Genomic DNA, 12,896 nt, shown 5'->3' with positions numbered 1-12,896 from the left:
TCATTCATATAGTTATGATAGGATCTTTGAACCTCTCCTGCAAGATCTGAAAACTCTGGAGGAACTGGGTGTTTACGTCCCTCTGTTAGGTGAATCGGTTAAAGGTACTGTATTCAGTGTCGTGGCTGACAACCTGGGAGCACACAGTGTCGCAGGATTTTTGCAGAGTTTTTCAGTGGAATACTTCTGCAGATTTTGCACAGAGAATAGTAGTGATATTCAGCTACATTCTGTTGCATCGGGTGCTTTCAGTTTGAGAACCAAGTATCTTCATCAGGCTCATGTCAAACAAGCTCAGGATACAGGTACAGGTTGTTGTGGAGTGAAAAAGGAATGCATCTTCACAAAAAATCTGTCTCATTTTCATGTCATCTTTGGTTATCCACCCGATCTTGCCCATGATGTTTTGGAGGGTATAATCCCAGTAGAGCTAGCTCGTTGCTTAAGAGTGCTTATATCAAGAAAGTATTTCACATTAGTTTACCTAAACAATGCCATTCTGAAGTTTCCCTACAAATGGGGTGATAGGACAAACAGACCTCATATAGTGTCACAACGTTTCTCCAAGACAAAAACCGTGGGGGGGAATGCTCATGAAAATTGGAGCTTGCTCCGGTTCTTACCTTTTTTGGTTGGAACACTGGTACCTGAAGATGAGCCTGCGTGGCTTATTCTCATGGATCTGAAGGACATCACAGAGCTTGTTGTTGCCCCAGTGCATACGGATGATTCACTGGCTTTTTTAGAAAGTAAAATCACAGAGCACAGGGAGAGATACAAAGAGTTGTTTCCTGACATCAAGCTGCTACCAAAACATCATTATTTGGAGCACTACCCCCAGATGATTAGGCAGTTTGGTCCAGTCGTCGGGCAGTGGACAATGCGCTTTGAGGCTAAGCATAGCTTTTTTAAGCAGGTTTGCAGACACACAAGCTGCTTTAAGAATGTACCCCTCTCATTAACCTCAAAGCATCAGATGATGATTGCTTACCATCTGAGTTCTCCATGTCTAAGCAAATCTGACCTAGAGGTCTCAACTGTATCCAGTCTACCAGTAGACTTCCTGAAAGAGGAGATAGCACAGATCATCAGGCAAAAATTCCCTGACACAATTGAGGTTCACCTTGCACAGAATGTGACTACGAAGGGCATAACCTATAGAAAGGGAATGATACTGCCACACAGAGTAGCAGGTGGATTGCCTGAATTTAGTGAAATTGACCAAATTTGCATTGTACAAGAGAGTGTGTTCTTCATTGTCAAAGAGCTCTGTGGTTGGTACAGAGAGCATTATAGAGCCTTCGAACTCAGCCCAGCACCCACAAGAACATTTACTCTCGTGGCACCCAATGAACTCCTTGATGCGTACCCACTAGTTGCCTACAAGATTGGATCAGCTCACATGGTGACTTTGAAAAGGCATATTGAAATAAAAGGTGGGGTAGCAAAATATAAATGTGCAGCTTGCTTTGTATATTTACATATAATTTAGTTCTGTGATACTATATGTAGGGGTGTGCGATATTGCAGTTTTATATTGCGAATGATTTAGCTATCTCCACAATCTAGGACTGTGCGATTAATCGTAATTGATTTCGATTTTGGCTTCCAATGATTATGAAAACAAGATAATCGATGTGAAGCAATTATTGTTCCGCTGACGCATTCTGTCCAGCACACCTTCCTTTCCTTCACAGCAGTGTGCTTTCGTTCCTCCCTAAAAGCCCAAAAAATTATTGATCTTTTACATTTGATTACTTAAATTTGTTGTTGGCTATTCCTTATCTGAATACCACTGTTAATACATCCTCCTGAAAAACCTAAAGCACACAAAAAAAAAACCTGTTGTATTTTGTGTTGGTTTTGTTTGGAATTTAGTTTTTGTTCATATTGTATTTTTGCCTTGTATTGGTTAAATAAATAAAAATAATAAGAGAAATTAGTTTGGCTGTATTGCACAGAGGCTTACAAAATAGTCTTAAACCAAAATGGAAAAAAAGTTCATAATGATATTTTTGCCATATCGCCCAACCTTACTGTATGTCATAATTCTGTTCCAAGGTGTTTGTTACCACAACGTTTTTAAGTCTTCATGTCTGAAATGTAGGTTTTATATTTTGTCAAACCTTTGACACTGACCATTGTGGTAAAATGGGATTTGGAAAAAGTTTATTTGGCCAACTATTAGTCTGAAATATAGTTAAGATTTGTATTGTTTATTTAAATATGTCTTTAAAAGTATTACATTTGACTACAAATGCACATTTCCCCCTTTCACTGTCCATTTCATCCAAAAAAGTGTGTAAATTTTCATACCTACTTCACTCAGTTATTAGTGTAGGCTTCTACCCCTGTATTTAAGAATGAATGGATGTCTGACATCTAATCATTGTTGTGCATGTCTTTGCAGAGTAAACCGCTTTGAAGATGGCGATTCCTGTAATCCTTAAGCTCATCTTGACCGATGGCAGTTCTCAGAGGTTGACACTCAGAGGTGGACTCCCTGCATCCATTGATGACTTAATGGTTGAAGTCAAGAAACAGTGTGGATTTGAGGGCAATTTTAGGCTTCAATTTAAGGATTCCATGTTTGGAAATGACTTTCTTAACCTTACTACAGTTTCAGAGATAGAGGATAAAGGTACTATTAAGATAATTGATATGGCCAGGCCCACTTTACAGCAAGATGAGAGGTGCACTCCAGTCATAGAAGCCCATACATTCTGTACTTCCTCTTTCCGTGACTCTTCTGCCGTGTTTGGTGGAACTATGGATACAGCTGTAGTTTCGTCAAGTGACTCTATGAGCTCACGATCCTCTTGGCCTGCTGTGTTTCATGTGCCCAAGTTTTCATACGATGCAGAATTAAAACTTCAGCAATCAACTGCAGCTTACATTCAGAATGGCACTGCACTTATTCCAGATACCAAGTTGAAGTCAGCCATTCTTGATGGTTTAGTAAAGGAAATTGTGAAGTATAAAGTCTATGGCAGTGACAAGGAGATGGAACAGGTTGCCCAGAGTCTTATCAAGAGGCATCCATGTTTAACCGAGAAGGGATCAAGCACAGGTTGTGGCGGATGGAAAATCAGCCTAAAATATAAACTATCTAACTACCGTACACACCTGAGAAAACTCGGCTGCCCAGAGGTGACAGTGAACTCTTTAAAACATAAACCTACAGGAAAGTGCAGTGCAGCATCTGGAGTCAAAAAGGCAAAAAGAGCGGAGGCGAAGGTGTTTACAGGTGTTTACAGGTTCCCTGGTGTTTACAGTTCTGACTTGATTTAGTTTTTTCTAATCTGTTTTCAGATCAATGCTGAATTTAAGAGAATCACCACTGTCCCACTTCAATCCAAGTTCCTGTCTCAGCTGGACCTCCACTCTGATAAATTGATCAAGCTGTTCCGAAAGAAAGGAGAACAGATAGGGAAAAGGCTCCTAACAATCATTGATCAAATGACTGAAGTGAGTTATATAGGGGTTATAGGCATGAGAAATCTTAAAGTTTGGGTTAACAGTTTTTTTGGGGGGGGAGATTAACAGTGTTAGAATTGTGGAAAGGCTATGGAAAACTAGAATGTTTTAGTATGGTCACTAAACAAAATGGTAATAGTTTTACAGTACAGTAACATTATGTTAATGTATTAACTAACATGAAGTAACAATGAGCAGTACATTTGTTTTGGTAATCTTTGTTAATGTTAGTTAATAAAAATCCAGCTGTTCATATTAGTTCACAGTGCATTAACTAATGTTAACAAGATTTTAATGAAGTATTAATAAATGTTGAAATTAACATTTAGCAAAGAATAATAAATGCTGTATACGTGCAGTTCATGTTAACTAATGAACCTTATTGTAAAGTGTTACAAACAAAATACTTTTAGAGAGAAAGCATTGGAGTGGCCATCTAAATTGTATAGTCAATTACCTCTGTCTAGGGACCGAAACTAGAGAGTTTGTGACCATAAGATCTGCGTAAAAGACACAATACCCTGAGCGACATTGCTATCAGAATGAACGAATAAGGAGTTAAATAGAATAATCAAGTGTCTAGGTAAATATTATATAAATAGTTAGTAATCAATTGGCATTCAAACCTAAATTCGAGGTTTGTGATGAAATGGAGTCAGATAAAAGTTTTCTGCAAAATTCTCCAAACGCTTAGGGTTAGCCAAACCAAACTTGACTTAAATGTAACATTTGAAGTCACCAATGATATCTGAAAACAACTGTCATAAATTTTCTTTCAGTGTGATGATGTAGATGCTGGACGAGAGTGTGTCATTAAGGGAGTCTGTATCTACATGGGTGAAGATCCAGAAAGCCTTGTGCAGGAATATGTGGTAAGTACATGAATCTCTTTTTTGTTGTTTTTCCTTCCACTCTCCTCCTGTTCTCTTACCTGTTCACTTGAGATGAAATTATTCATTAATTAGCAGAACATGTATAAACGTATGGTTTTGCTAATATATATTAAGCATTTGTCTTTGTACATCCCTCTCGAAATTAAAATACAATGTTTCCCGTTGTTACTTTATTTTTATTAATTTAGAATCGAATCGAGAATCAAATTGAGAGCTTACAAGTCGAAATCAAATCAAATTGGAACATCTGAATCGATACCCAGCCCTAGTATGGCTGCTTAATTTAATCTTTATTCTTTTCTCATTAGGTCTTATTTTCCTACATGTACCTATGTTTGTTTTGTACAGGGCATGGATGAAGTCAGCATCAATAAGGCCATTGAAGAGACCACTCTTGGGATTTATGTTCTCAAACAACATGCTTCTGATGAACCAGAGGATGTTGGCATTGTCCTTGAAGGCATGAAGGTGTTGCAATATCTGGACAATGCATCATTAGCTGTTGCTATGCTGTTTGGGTTGATGTATGCCTTGAACCTCAGCTACCCTACTGACCTCCGCTACACTTTTGAGGTAGTCCAAAAGATTTTTATGGAACTGGATGGAGATAAACTATCGAATAAAGCACTCGCTTTAAAGAACGGGCTCTTTCAGTGAAAGTGTCAGAGAGGCTGCACTGCCACCGAAAAACCACAAGTCCTCTGTGTAAGTAGTAAATAGTCATCTGTGTAAGAAAAACCACAAGTCCTCTGTTTAAGTAGAGTCCTCTGTCCACAAGTCCTCTGTGTTAGTAGTAAATAGTCCTCTGTTTAAGTAGAGTCCTCTGTCCACAAGTCCTCTGTGTTAGTAGTAAATAGTCATCTGTGTAAGAAAAACCACAAGTCCTGTTTAAGTAGAGTCCTCTGTCCACAAGTCCTCTGTCCACAAGTCCTCTGTCCACAAGTCCTCTGTATAAGTAGTAAATAGTCCTCTGTTTAAGTAGAGTCCTCTGTCCACAAGTCCTCTGTCCAAGTAGAGTCCTCTGTCGGTTAACTGACAACTGACGGTTACTATTTTTTAGAAATGTTTTTGTTCGTCAACATGGATTAAGAACAGCATTTTAAGTATATGCTCTATTTAGTGTCAAATGTTAATGCAAGAGTTCTTTATGAATTTGAGTATGTTACACAATGCAGAATTTACAGTGTTTTTGTGAATCCACTGAAATGAATTCTAGGTTTATAAATGAGTTTGCTGTTCTTAATCCACATTGACGAACATTTGAAGCATGTTTATGTTCCACTTACTGTCAAATGTTAATGCAAGAGTTCTTTATGAATTTAAGTATGTTACACAATGCAGAATTTACAGTGTTTTTGTGAATCCACTGAAATGAATTCTAGGTTTATAAATGAGTTTGCTGTTCTTAATCCACATTAACGAACATTTGAAGTATGTTTATGCTCCACTTACTGTCAAATGTTAATGCAAGAGTTCTTTATGAATTTGAGTATATGCTCCACTTACTGTCAAATGTTAATGCAAGAGTTCTTTATGAATTTAAGTATGTTACACAATGCAGAATTTACAGTGTTTTTGTGAATCCACTGAAATGAATTCTAGGTTTATAAATGAGTTTGCTGTTCTTAATCCACATTAACGAACATTTGAAGTATGTTTATGCTCCACTTACTGTCAAATGTTAATGTAAGAGTTCTTTATGAATTTGAGTATATGCTCCACTTACTGTCAAATGTTAATGCAAGAGTTCTTTATGAATTTAAGTATGTTACACAATGCAGAATTTACAGTGTTTTTGTGAATCCACTGAAATGAATTCTAGGTTTATAAATGAGTTTGCTGTTCTTAATCCACATTAACGAACATTTGAAGTATGTTTATGCTCCACTTACTGTCAAATGTTAATGCAAGAGTTCTTTATGAATTTGAGTATATGCTCCACTTACTGTCAAATGTTAATGCAAGAGTAAGAGTTCTTTATGAATTTGAGTATGTTACACAATGCAGAATTTACATTAGTTGTGTGAATCCTCTCTAAACAACTGGTTTGCATTATGTATGTTTTTTAATTCTCTATGAAATTAGTTCATGGGAACCGTTAAGTCCTCCATTTTTGAAAATATCAATACAACAATAATACAAAACTCTTTGCCTTTTGCATTTATTTTCAATGCCAATATGTATTTTTTACATTTATGATTTTGTATTCACACACACATTCAATACGTCTACAATAGTTCACTTAAGCGAGTTAGATTTACACAACTCTGATACCAGAAACATAATGAAATTGCTTTAGTGTAACAATACTGTTAATTAATATTAGCATTGAGAAATCAAGTTGTAGTTACAGTTGGAAATCTGGTACCCTTGACATGATGAAATCGCTTAACATTACACAATAAATTTGTATTACAGTAATTACAAATAATGTCTTGAATCAACATAATTATTTTAAGCAGTCTACGGGAATGAAATACTTTGGTTTGACAAGCAATAATTAATTGAGAAAAAGAGGAAAATTGTGTCAGTTGAACGCATTCTGATCATGTGGGACCGATGTACTCATTAAAATCAAGTAAATTCAAAGGACTTTTTTTTTCAGTGTAGTCTACTGACGTTATCTTCGATTTTTTCCCATTTAAACAGACAAAATGGTAATGGTCTGATAAGTACGATCTGAACCAGCTTAATGCCTGTCCCTGAACACCAGTGTAGTTTTGTAGTCGATCCAAGAGTATTTTATGATCTATAGTGTCGAACGCAGCGCTAAGATCGAGTAGAACTAGTATTGAGATACAGCCTTGGTCAGACGCTAAAAGTAAATCATTTGTAATTTTAACTAGCGCAGTTTCTGTGCTATGATGCGGTCTGAATCCTGACTGAAATTTTTCATATATCTCATTTTCTTGCAAGAAAGAGCACAATTGAGCGGACACAGTTTTTTCTAGTATTTTAGACATAAATGGAAGATTTGAAATGGGTCTGTAATTTGCTAAGTTATTTGGATCTAATTGCGGTTTCTTAATGAGAGGTTTTATTACTGCCAGCTTGAATATTTTTGGAACATGACCTAAAGATAAAGACGAGTTAATAATATTGAGAAGAGGCTCTTCCACTACAGGTAACACTTCTTTCAGTAGTTTAGTGGCTATTGGATCTAATAAACATGTTGTTGGTTTAGATGCAAAGATAAGTTTATTTAGCTCTTCCTGTCCTACAGTTGTAAAGCGGTGTAGTTGTTCTTGAGGGGCGATAATTGAGGTTGAATCATAAGACACCATAGAGGATTGTACATTTACAATTGTGTTTCGGATGCTTTCTATTTTCTCATTGAAGTAGTTCATAAAATCATTACTACTAAACTGTAACGGAATATTTTGCTCTGGTGATGTCTGTTTATTTGTTAGTCTAGCCACGGTGTTAAATAAAAACCTTGGATTATTTTGGTTATTTTCTATTAGTTTGCGGAGATGCTCAGCCCTGGCTGCTTTTAGAGCCTTTTTATAACGTGACATACTGGGCCCTATTTTAACGATCTGAAACGCAAGTGTCAAAGCGCAAAGCGCAAGTAACTTTGTGGGCGGATCCCGGCGCTGTTGCTATTTTCCCGGCGGGATAAATGCCTTTTGCGCCTGGCGCAAATCTAAAAGGGGCTGGTCTGAAGTAGCTTCATTATTCATAGGTGTGGTTTGGGCGTAACGTGAAATAAACCAATCAGAGCACCATCTCACATTCCCTTTAAGAGCAGGCGCGCTTGTTCTAAAGCGGATTCCTATTATAACGGCGGATTTGCCAGGCGCGCGCCAGGAGTGGTTCACAGCCGAGGAGAGCAACGTTCTCGTCAGGGCCGTAAAACACAGAGAAGTGACATTGAGGATGGAGAAACCCACCCAAATTAACTTCTGTTAAACAGGCGAATGATAATTTGGGTAAATGTGTAAGCTACATGTATGCTTTTATAATAAATTGTCTATCTATCTATCTATCTATCTATCTATCTATCTATCTATCTATCTATCTATCGTAATAATGTATGATTTGCAAAAATGAAAACTGCTGCTTAGATGAGAGAATCAACGTGTATGCGCGTTGTGCACACGCTACATTGATTATGGCCAAGCATGCGCCCTTAAAATAGCATAATGAACAACGCGCAACACACCACTGACTTTAGACTAGGTTTTTTCTGGTCAGTGGCGCAATTGTCTTATAGAACAGCAAAATAGCATGAGGGAAAGTTTGCGCCGGAACACGCCTCCTCTTTGCGCTGAACCGCCCCGGGGAGCGCAAGTGTATTTCTTAGTTAACCGACGTGTGTCTGTGGAGGGAAAAGCCCGCTTTGCGCGGGTGCAAAATAGGAATGATACATGCGTCAGTGTACAAAGTCATTTGCGCCGAGTGCAAGATAGGGCCCACTGTCTTTCCACGCGATTCTAAAGACCTCTAAATTAGTTTGTTTCCATTTACGCTCTAGGTTACGAGTTTCTCTCTTGATAACATGTGTAGTACTATTGTACCATGGTGCTTTAGTTTTCTCTCTAACCTTTTTTGATCTAATTGCTGCAACAATATCTAATGTACTAGAGAAAATGGTGCTCAAACTGCTGGTCATTTCCTCTAGCTCATCTGTTTGTTTGGGTTCACTGAGCAGCTGAGATAGATCAGGTAAGCTATTTGAGAATCTATCTATAGTGATTGGAAGGATTGTTCTGCCTGGTCTATAACGTGGCGCAACATGACAAATTTCAGCAGTACGTATCATGCACGTTACCATGCAATGATCAGTGAGATCGTCACTTTGCGGTATAATATCTATATCGGTTAGATTGGTTCCATATGATATAATTAAATCTAGTGTATGATTTAGACGATGAGTGGGACCACTGACATTCTGCTTGACCCCAAAGGAGTTTAATAAATCTGTAAACGCAGTCCCTAACGCATCGTTTGTGTTATCTACGTGTATGTTAAAATCTCCAACAATTATTGCTTTATCGGTATTGACCAATAGATCTGAGAGAAAGTCTGCAAACTCTTTTAGGAAATCAGCGTAGGGCCCTGGAGGTCTATATACAGTAGCCAAGGCTAGAGATAATAGGGATTTATTTCTTACATCTAAGAGCGTAACATTTAGCACCAGTACTTCAAACGAATTAAACCTGTGACCTGTTTTCTGAGTAACATTAAGAATATCTCTATAGATTGTTGCAACACCGCCGCCACGACCGATCAGACGGGGCTCATGCTTATAACAGTATCCTGGCGGAGTAGACTCATTTGGACCGAAATACTCATTTGGTTTAAGCCAGGTTTCAGTGAGGCAAAGTACATCGAAGCTATTATCTGTGACCATTTCATTTACAATAACTAGAGGCCTGCATTTCAGCCCGAGCCCGACGGGCCCCGACTTATTTAAGCTCCTAGGGCCGGGCTTCGGGCCAATTTTCACGTCATAGTTCACACGCGGGCCGGGCCTCGGGCCTGTTTTAGGCTTATCTTTTTTATAGCCTATTTTAGACATTAATTAAAATAAAACATGAGAAGATGACGATTGAAAAGCAAACATAGAAAGACGTTTTATAGCCTATCACACTGACATATGACTGACACATGACAGTCTGCTCATGCTCACGCTCACGCACACACACACACACACACAGGTTTCCCGGCGGCGCGATCTGAGATTCGCGCGACCGGCTCGTTCTAGTGTCCCGCTATGGTAGCGAGCGTGACTTCAGCGCAGCTGGAAAAAGTACGACTGGATTAAAACCTTCCACTGTGGATGCTGTGCTTTTTCTTCACGATGCTCTGAGACTGTTCTTAGCCATGTTAGGAGGAGGTTGTTTTTTGTTTGATTGGACTTTATTTTCATGAGTCTGTTGGAAACTATTGGAAATGGCCATGTTCTGTAGTGAAGAATTGATTTTTGAGGTAAGATAACCTGCATGTTTGTTTTTAATGTAATTTATTTGATTTGTTTAGATTGCATTCTCTGTATTGTAGCCTATATTATAAATTCATTTAGTTTGCGAGCGCTGTTGCGACTGAGCAGCAGAGCAGTTTGCCTCAGCTTTTCAAAAATGACAATAAACGTTTAAACTAACGTTAACTGTCTGTGTGATATGCTTAAGTTGTTTTATATCTATGGATTTTATTGTAGCCAAGTAAAGTGTTGATTTGAGAGGCTATAAATCAATCAATGGATCAAACATGTTTAACTCGCTGTCGGCTGCTTGGTCGTCATACATTTTTGTTGTTGTTTTTTCTTAATTAACTGTATAAAGAAATGAAAATAAACTTACCGGTAAATACTTTGCCATTGAAAACAAAATATATCTGGTTTACTGACTGCAACATAGGTCAGGCTGTTTATCTTTTTTTTTTTTACGGGCTCGGGTCGGACTCGGGCTGATCATTCTGATGAGCTGTCGGACACGGGCCGGGCTAGGGCCTGAGCGTCTCGGGGCAGGGCCGGGCTAGGGCCTAGATTTGAGGCCCGTGCAGGGCTCTAACAATAACCGCCTTAGGTGTGAGCGATCTAATGTTTAGAAGACCTAGTTTTAGAAATTTGTTTTTGTTCACTGATATTTAGATTTTCTGGTTTAATTACAATAAGATTTTTCCTAGATCCTACACTAGATTTATTATTTGGCCTCACTAAACGAGGAATAGACACAGTTTCTATAATGTTCTACACTACTTATATCAATTAAGTTGGGACAGCAAAGACTGTGATTTGGAATTTTATTTTCTAGTCATACGGTGTGTAACGTCTTGGAGATGTTGTCCGACAGCACAGCCGCTCCGATTCTGCTGGGGTGCAGGCCATCAGCACGGTAGAGCCTAGGTCGCTCCCAGAACAGATTCCAATTATTTACAAAGAGCAGTTTCTGTTCATTACACCATGACATTAACCATTCATTTAGTGCAAATAATCTACTGAACCTTTCCTGTCCTAATCGGTACGTGGGAAGCGGTCCAGACACGATGATCGTTGCCTCAGGCGCTGTGCTGCGTACCGTCTCGATCAGGCTCCTGTAGTCCTTCTTCAGAACCTCCGTCTGCCGCAGCCTGATGTCGTTCGTTCCGCGTGCAGCACCACAGGGTCCATGGTGTTGGGTCGGTGCCGGAGTTAATGATGCCAGGGATGATCGCGTCCTCCTGGGCAGAGAAACGCACGGAGTAGACGAAGTCGGAGTCAAAAAGTTACTAACCACTGACTTGTGAGCATCGGCGCGTGACGTTTCAAGCGCTGATCGCCGATCTCGCAGCTCGGCTTGTTTCTCCAGCAGACCATAGATCTGCTTCTCCACCGATTCCAGCTCCAATCGTACCGCAATCAGCTCGAATGTGTCCTCACCTGCACTCAGAGTTAACTTTAGACACACATCTGATATGTTCGCCATTATAACAGATGAACAGTAAATTAGTGATACTATCAATATCACTACTAATTTAGGACTGGAATGCTGGATATAACCTGTATCCTTTCAGTGAAACGGGTGGAAAATGAGACGGTCGGTAGGCACGAGCCCACGCGTGAAATGCTAGCGGACTAAAGGCTAGTAGCCGAGATTCGCAAAGTTGGATCTAAGTAGCGATATCAAAGCAATCCGATTGTTTTTTTAGAAGGAATAGTATCGAGGATAAGTTCCCATGATATAAAAATAGAAAATGCTTGTTTATAAATGAGTGGTAAAGAAGAAAATCAAGGATTAATGAATCGATTCGACGGAGCTTCCAAACACAAACACAGACTGCACGCGCATGCGCAAATGTTGTGTAGTTGTGTGTTGAACTGAACTAACACACGTGATCCACAGGTCCAGCTGATACAGCATCAGAAACTGCTGGATTATTATACAGAGGTACGACACGTTCATTTATACTGACAGCTTTATAACATTACACTATCAGTCAGTCTGTAAATGCTTCATCAATAACTGTTGATAGATGAAGACCCTTGACTTCAGTCATGTACAGTTTCTCTTCTTCCTCTCATGTTTCCTGCAGTGATTGTGAGTATTGTTGAGATCGCAGTGTTTGCTGCTCCTACTGTGATTCTTCTTCAGATCATCTGTGCAAGAAGAGCTGGTGAGTTTGAGCCTCACACAATCTGAAGATTCACACTCATCTGATCTGAACATCTGCAATCATGATAAACACACACACTGAACATCTGCAGTCATGATAAACACACACGAGAGGTCAGGCAATGCTTTTATTCTGCAGGGAGGAAGGACTCGAAGCACCCAGAGGAAATAGAGATGCCTGAATATTACAATAAAAACTGGTGAGTTTGGAGAGAATCTGCAACAATATTTGCAATAGCACAAACTTTCAGAGGATTGTTTATTGTTTTATTTTCTTCTTCTCAGAAAACAGAGAAAAAACTGAAGATCCCCCTGAAGAAATAGTGACATCATCAAGTTTAGATTACAATGTTTTTGCAGATAACAGGCCAGATTTATTTTCATTTATATGGGTTTTATGGATATGTGCCTATGTGGCGGCGGCACTAGA

General features: G+C 39.0%; 1 long non-coding RNA gene across 1 annotated transcript; it reads left to right on the top strand.

Moving 5' to 3' along the window:
* Positions 1–12,150: 12,150 nt before the first annotated feature.
* LOC130102567 (uncharacterized) lies at positions 12,151–12,688 on the top strand. The gene is made up of 3 exons (XR_008809233.1): positions 12,151–12,241; positions 12,387–12,467; positions 12,606–12,688. It is a non-coding gene; the product is annotated as an uncharacterized LOC130102567 (long non-coding RNA).
* The last annotated feature ends 208 nt before the right edge of the window (positions 12,689–12,896 follow it).

Source organism: Rhinichthys klamathensis, unplaced genomic scaffold, assembly GCF_029890125.1.
Source record: "Rhinichthys klamathensis goyatoka isolate OS25496 unplaced genomic scaffold, OSU_Roscu_1.1 h1tg000274l_1, whole genome shotgun sequence".
Lineage (NCBI taxonomy): Eukaryota > Metazoa > Chordata > Actinopteri > Cypriniformes > Leuciscidae > Rhinichthys > Rhinichthys klamathensis.
This window is presented reverse-complemented; position numbering and strand designations above follow the sequence as displayed.